The sequence below is a fragment of the Cervus canadensis genome, chromosome 12 (genome assembly GCF_019320065.1).
Source record: "Cervus canadensis isolate Bull #8, Minnesota chromosome 12, ASM1932006v1, whole genome shotgun sequence".
Taxonomy (NCBI): Eukaryota; Metazoa; Chordata; class Mammalia; order Artiodactyla; family Cervidae; genus Cervus; species Cervus canadensis.
Genome location: NC_057397.1, coordinates 27052810 through 27061054, shown reverse-complemented (window position 1 = coordinate 27061054; position 8245 = coordinate 27052810).

Below are 8245 nucleotides of genomic sequence, written 5' to 3'. Positions count from 1 at the left end.
AACTATAGAAGAAAGGAATTCAGTGGTTTACTGGAGCTTTGGTGGAGGAAAGGAATTATCCGGAAATGGCCAGAAGAAAATTTAAGGGTGCAGAATTTTCTAGATCATGATTCTGCTGGTTGCCACATGACTGCATACATTTGTCAAACCTCATAATTCAAGATTTATTCACCTAGACATTGAAATTTTTATTTTCAATGTTATTCACCTAACATTGAAAGTTTTATTGCATGTAAATTACACTTCTATGAAAAACCTTAGGATTGATAAAATTGTATAAATCTAAAATATGGACTAAATATATAAAATACTAGCAATTGTTAATAAGTTGTTAAATCTTATTGATATATGAAGGCATTACACTCTTCTTTCTATTTCTCTGTGTGCTCCAAATTGTCTTTGTAGAAATACTTTTAAGGAAGACATTGACATGATAGGAAAGGACACCTATCAACCTATCAGGGAACAGCAAGAAACTAAAAAGAAAAACCTTAAAAGATTTCTTTCCATCAAATGCAGCCACTACCACATATTGTGGCTCTTCGGTGTGAGCTTACAAGCAAGGCTAAGACTGAACTGCAATCTCTCTTGAGACTACTTTCACTGCCTTGAAAAACAAAGTCTCAGGAACAAAGAGAAAACCCATAGTAAGACCAAGGCTGCTATTTTCACAGAGTGAACAATTTCTTACTGGTTCTGATTCCTTTATTCCTTTCTTCTTTTCTTTCTCTACTTGTTTTTTTTTGTTTTGTTTTGTTTTGTTTTTATGTGCGGTATTCACTTAAAGCTTTTTTGGTGTCTTGGTTTTGGTAGGTTTCTTTTTAGCACAGTTACTCACAGATTTTTTTCCATTCTTTATGTACTTTTAAAATAATTTTATTTACTTATTTATTTTTGGCTGCACTGAGTCTTCGCTGCTACTCAGGCTTTTTCTCTAGTTGCAAAGGACGGGGGGGCTACTCTCTAGTTGTGGTGTGTGGGCTTCTCATTACGGTAGCTTCTCTTGTTGCAGAGCACCAGCTCTCGGGCACTCGGGTTTCAGCAGTTGGCACTTGGGTTCAGGAGTTTCAGCTCCCGTACTCTAGAGTACAGGCTCAAAAGCTGTGCAGCACAGGCTTAGCTGCCCCAAGGCTAGTGGGGTCTTCCCAGACCAGGGGTCAAACTTGTATACCCTGCATTGGCAGGAGGATTCTTTACCACTGAGCCACCAAGGAAGCCTGATCTTTTCCATTTTTATTTCCTCATTAATTATCAGTTGGTCACTCTACTTTTAGAAAATGAACAAGCAAGAACACTTCTCTCACTCTCTAACAGTTCTAAGAAAAACTGAGTAAAGCAGAAAAAATACTAAGGTTGACATTTAGCAATTATTAAGAGTCTTTGTTTTAAAAAAATTCCCTGAAACTCTATGATATATTAAATACTTGTTAAAATTAATGAGAATGCTTTTATTCTTACCTGTGAAAATCTTTTTTTTTTAATGCATGGTTTAGATAGGAAAATTTTTAGTCTTACAAGTGTTCTGTAAGTGTTAAGAAGTCTGGAGGGACCATATGAGAGAAAGTGAGAATGCAGAAAGCTGTGCGAAAAAAAATAAAGTAAAATTGTTAAGAATATGATGGGTAACAAGAAAAAAGATATCACAGTTTTTCTGCTTCTCCCTTTCTACCACACTCTCGCTAATGTTCTCAAGTGAAACACTCTGCTGAAAGTTTAAACAAAATCAATATTTTCCTTCATGTCAAATACATAAAAGCATATTTTCAAAGGAAGAATTTTCTAGTTACCATTTGTCATGGTGGAAATGATCAATATTTGATGTGGAGGAGAAAGTCATTTATCCTGCTCATATTTTCAAGTAAACAATTTTCTTTAAAAAAAAAAGTCATCTTATACAATATATATGTATAATTCTCTCTGTCATCTTTCTCTGACCCAATAAAAGAAAAGGAGGAGGTGACGGAGGAAGGAAGAAGGGAAGGAAGGAATGAAGGAAGGGAGGGGATTTCTGCTAACATATTCACTGTGGAGAGGGTTAACTATAGCACTTCCAACAGAAGAAAGAAAATAAATGCTATTACCTGTGAAATGAGGAAAACAGAAAGAGTTGCTGAAACTGAAAGCTGCTCAATTCAGTCTGTGAATTCCTATTCAATGTTATTGGACCCTGTTAGCAAATGATTTTTCCTGTGTCTCAAGCCCTTCACTTGTACCCCTGAGGCTCTCAATATCTGACAAACCAGAAATTCAAGGGCCACAGAGATAAATTTTTCCCTTGACAGCAACCAACCACTGCTATCTTTTACTTACCTCCTTTCACCAAACAGTGCATCACCAAGACAGATATGGAAATTCCAACATCAGGGATTTCATATTTGTATATAGGTACTATCTTTTTATTAGGTAAGTATTTACCACATGCTAATACTATCCAAGAAATTACAGAAAAATCACATGCAAGGTAAAGATTTTAAATGTTATCCACGTATAATCTACAAGATAACATCACAGATCATTCCATCTCACACTATGATCAAAAAAAAAAGTAACTAATTATTTAGTAATAATACGATGCAGATGGCACTGGCACTGTGAATCTTACAGAAATGTGTAAGATATGGTTCCCACCCTTAAAAAGAGCACTATTTTGTTAAAAAGAAAGATTTACAAACATAAATCTCCAGGCAGCAGTGTAAGAGGAGCCACGGGGCAAACCCATGACAAGATGCAAAAGAAGGACGCAGCAACAAAATGCAACGCTCCCTCAGAGGCAGTGAGCATTGTGATCTGCGCAAAGTTCTGTGCGGTTCTCAGGGGAAGTCAGCACTGACTGAAGATCTATGCTCTTCTGAGTAGTGTGTCGCATTAAGAAAGGCCCAGAATTCCAATTTGTCCCACTCTGGTATGAACTCAGGCTCTGCCATCTGGAATCTCAGGTTCGGCATTCATACACTGAAAACAATACTGTGTTTCATTCCTTTGTTGTGAAGATTAAATGCCACGCATGGTATTTTGGTGTAATCTGAAGTTTGGGCTTACAAATTTGTGTACAGAACTATGGTATCTTCACTCTTTTTCCATTCTTTCCAAAGCAGCAATGATATAGCATTTGATTTCCATGGTTCTCAGCAGTTTGTTCATAAATACCAGAAATGTTCCTGTTTTTGATTAAAATTAATATTTTACCAAAGATGGTCTTTTCTGTATTACACATATCCTATTTGAACAATACATTTTATACACACAGCCACCTCCTGCAACTCTACCCTCAACCTGAATTCTATGTTATTGGAATATTGGGTGTGGCTGGCTGATGTGCTGGGGTTCCTGAAGACCATCTTTATGCTCTGTGATCTGCTGGAAGGACTCACAGGACTCAGAAGACCTGTACACTCTGTTATAGTTTACTATAGTGAAGAGGAAAAGACCCTGATGCTGGGGAAGATTGAGGACAGGAGGAGAAGGGAGCACAGAGGATGAGATGGTTGGATAGCATCACTGACTCAATGGATAGGAATTTGAGCAAACTCTGGGAGAGGGTGAAAGACAGGGAAGCTTGGCATGCTGCAGCCCATAGGGTTGCAAAGAGCCGCTGAACAACAAAAACAACATAGTGAAGAGGCACAGGTTAACATCAGCAGGGAGAAAGGGCTTAGAGGGCAGAGTCCAGGAGAACCCAAAGCACAAGCTTCCAGCTGTCCTCTCCCTATGAAATCACACACACAGTGTTTAATTCTCTCTGTAACAATGTGTGACGACCCATGTTAAGTGCTGCCAACTCAACCATCTCGCCTGAGTCTTGGTGTCCAGGGATTTTACTGGGAGTCCACCACATGGCACGCAGCCATCTGTATGACTGGTCTTAGCTGCTCAGTCTGCAGCCCACCTCCTCTAAGAAGTCAAATACATGTGTGGTCCACAGCCTCAGGCCTGTCAAAACAGGTGCTCCCCTCAAATCACACTGTGAGCATAAGCTATCCCATGTGGCCCAAGATCTCCAGTATACAAAGAAACTTACCAGGTAGGATACCGCAAGGACTCAGACTGGATCATCTCCTGGGGACCAAATGTAGGGTCAGGTCTGAAGATCTTTGAAATGTATAGGGCTGGAGCAACCCAGGCCCGCTGAGTTAATTTTTCTTGCACAACTTAATAATAATCCCCAAAAACATCCTGGCTCTCATTCCTGGAACCTGTAAATGTCATTAGACGGCCAAAGAGATTTTGCATATATGGTTAAAATGAGAATCTGAGGAGGAAAGAATATCTGGATTACCTGAATGGACTGTAAATGTAACCACCAGCATCTTATAAGATGAAGGCAGACAAGAGGGCAATATGCCTGAAGCAAGATGCTAGGGTTCTGGCTTTGAAGATGGAGAAAGGGGCCACGAGCCAAGTAACGCAAAGAGTGCAATGACAAGAGGCAAGGCAAGGAAGTGTCTCTTGGAGCCTCCAAGGGGAGCATGGTCCTGCCAACAACTTGACTTCAGTCCAGTGGAACTGATTTCAGACTTCTGTCCAGAACTGCAAGCTACCGAATTTGTGGCAAGTTGTTACAGCAGCCGTAAGAAACTGATACAGTTGGGGACAAAACTTGTAATGAGATGACTTTGGCATTTCATGTACTAAATCTTCTTGGAAGTCATTCTTTCATTTCATTCAGCTCTAAAAGAGTGCAATATTATAGCAAGATGTCAGTATATACATGAACATGCATGCACACATTTAAAATGCAAATGATCCTAAGTACAAAACATTTTCAAGAATTTGAAAGCCTAAAGAAATAGCAAGCAAGCTACCCTAAACCAGATGGCTAACTAATGGATTCAGTCCTATAACGATATTAAATTCAAATATCAAAAGCTGTAATATCCTGAGTACTGTGACTTGAATATAAAAAATAATTGCTAACACGGAAATGAAAAAAAAACTGGCATCACATGAAGAGTAACATAATCAAGTGACATGGGAAATATCAATGAACTTTACTGTGTTCCGGGTCTGAATTTCCATATTTTATAATAAACCTTAAAATGCCTCAAAATATCTGATTTCCTGTTTTTAAAGATGATAATTTGATCATCTTCTGCCTTTGGTGATTTCTCCAGCTTCAATTAACATACACATTTATTCCTCTGTGAATTTATACTTTTCAATTCTAATTCACATCTACATATTTCAACCATTAGGTCAGAATAGGGTTTTTTTTTCCGCTCCAAGTATATTGGTAAATCTTTAATCTTTTTCTCACTAATCGGATATACCTACATATAATCATATTTATTTCTATAGCTCATTAATTTCTCTTTTAGTCATGATCTAAGCCAGTGGAAAGTCAAATAATGAGAACATCTTTCCTGAGCTCTATTTTTACAGTAAAGATAAAATTGTCAAATAATAATTTTTTAAATTAAATTAAAATAATGATTTTAAGGAATTAGGAGAGATGTCTATCATATTTCTACCATTTTTATGTTCATTGTGCTATATTCTGTTAACTGATTTTCATAGTATATTATGCACATTACACAAAGTAACTCCTAAATCATAAAAAACTAAATTATGTGTAGAATAATTTAGAACCTATCACATGGTATAAAATTGTTTGAAAACTGATAAGCCAGATAGGGACTATATGTCAACAATGAATAAAGCAGAATATTTATTTTTCCAGAACTGTCCAGTTTATGACCATTACACTTACATATTAACATAGTCTAGTAAACGTACACTCTGTTATGAACTTTATAACCATTTGTGTCAGAAAAGATCTCAGTCTTCATTACCCCCACTTTGACACTTTATGTAATAAATTAGGAAACAAGGTATCAAGAGGTTAGGTGGTTTGCCAACTCTCCCAGCAAGTTATAAGAGTCTAAACATGGTTACAAAGTTTAATAAAAATTCTTACACATACTCCCCATTTATCAGGAACTACTTGAGCACACAGCTCCCACTGAAAACACTTGAGACACACAATATACAGGATTTCTTTCTCTCTAAATGAAAGATGAGAGAATTTTTAACAATCTAAACAAATTCATGTTCATAAAAGTCATGCACCAATTGCTACATCAGATATATGAGTCTAAATTAAATTGAAGTATGAATATCAGATGCAATTAACTGGAACTTAAAGACGATATCCAGTCTAAGTAATTGTGTATCTGTAGAAGTTTTATTAGTTATTTACCAGAACTGTTAGCCAAAATATCAGATTTCCTCAATCATCTGAGTAACTGCGGCTCTGAGGACCTGGCCAGAGGCTACAGCATCGTGCAGTCTGTCCATGCTGACGGCTGGCTCTGGACGTCAAGGGAAAATGCAGCCCCTTTCCAGAGCTCCACTGGCTGCAGCTCCTACTCAGACACACGGAGCCATTCCCACTGTTATCTCCATGGAAACCATTAGGGATGTAGCTTCGGGAACCGAGAACTCGGTATCAAGCTTCTCAGCTAACTACACTGTAAGTTCCATCTTTGACAGACGAGATGAGGGTGGCATAGTTACTTGAAAACCAGGGTTCTCTAAAGGACCTTATGGTTGCTGGGGAAAGGAGGAGGGAGGAGGGGAAGGGATAGTTAGGGAGTTTGGGATGGACATGTACACAGTGCTATATTTAAAATGGAAAATCAGCAAGGACCTACTGTGTAGCATAGGGAACTCTACTCAGTGTTATGGGGCAGCCATGGAAGGGGAATTTAGGGGAGAATGGATCCATGTATGTGTATGGCTGAGTCCCTCTGCTGTTCACTGAAACTATCACAACATGGTTGTTAATTGGCTATACCCCCAATACAAAACAAAAAGCCTGTAGTGACCAAGACCTAGCTGAAGATTTTTATAAAATGAAATTAGTGTGAAGACGACCCAAAGCCTCCCTCTCCCTAATGAAGAACGGCTGCTTATTTGCTTATTCAGTCAGAGCAAGCGCTTTACAAAAGCTAAAGTAGTAATGTCTATCATCCTTTGTGTGACTGTATCCAGGGTTTATATGCTACTTTATTCCAAAAAGATGAGATAGATTCTTACTTCAGCTCTATGAGTGCTATTATTTGTACGATTATTTGACATTTTTTAAAATAATTTTCCATTTACATTAAAATTTCTCATTTTAAGTCAACAAAAATGGAGTTACAGTTTGTCACAATCAAGGCTTAAAGTTAATTCTTAGTCCCTGAGTACATATGACCCTGACATAGATACTAAGGGGACCAGGAAAAGTCACACCTACATTGTGTCACTAGAGGTGATGGTTCCATTCTCTAAGTATCAACATTTACTGAGCACCTGCGATGTGCCATGCACTATGCACGATGCTCCATGCCTTAGCTGAGTGCTCAGCAGACAGTGTGAGTGAGAAAGACATGATTCCTGTCTTCAGGGAGTTCTGAGTCTAGGGTATTACATACTGTAGGTGGCCCAAATCTGCTGATTGTTGGACAAAGTTCAGGGAGATCCTGAAAGTCTGACTGTAGCCATGTGCCCAGGGGTTGAACATGGGCATTGGGAACACTGAATATCATACAATCTAACACAAGCTTGCTTTCACATGCATTCCTTTGATTGCCACTATGGGATTCTTCTTTTCAGAGAGTCCTTGCATTCCCTTTTTTTTTTTTTTCTATTTTAAATAAGAAATTACAGGACTCAAAAGGTAAAATATTGAATAAACCAAATGTGACAGCTAACCAAAAGCATCGTTGTTGTTTTGTTGCTAAGTTGTGTCCCACTCTCTGTGACCCCATGGACTGTAGCCTGCCTGGCCCCTCCGTCTATGGGATTTCCCAGGCAAGAATACTGGACTGGGTTGACATTTCCTTCTTCAGCTTGTAACTAAATTTCAGGGCTCCTTGTTCACAGCCCATTTAGTTGACTTTTATTAAATACATACTATGTTTGTTAGCACTATGCTAAATATTTAGGGAATAAGAAAGATATAAAGGCCTAAAAATTCCCCTCAGTGAGCTTTTATTTATTCTTAAGAAACAAGATACTTACATAAAAGAAACATATATACATAACTATTATTTAGAGAAATGCATGCAATTACACATAATGTGAGGCTGAAATCAGAACAAAAACTCCTGGATGGCCTGTAGACTTGAAGGAAGTGTGCAGAGACTAATGCCCAGGGAGAATTTCACTGAATTTAAATTTAACAACTGTACAATGTGGATAAACAGAAAGAGGGAGGACTTGGAGAGGTGATACTGAGATGGCAAAAAAAGAAAAAAAAAAG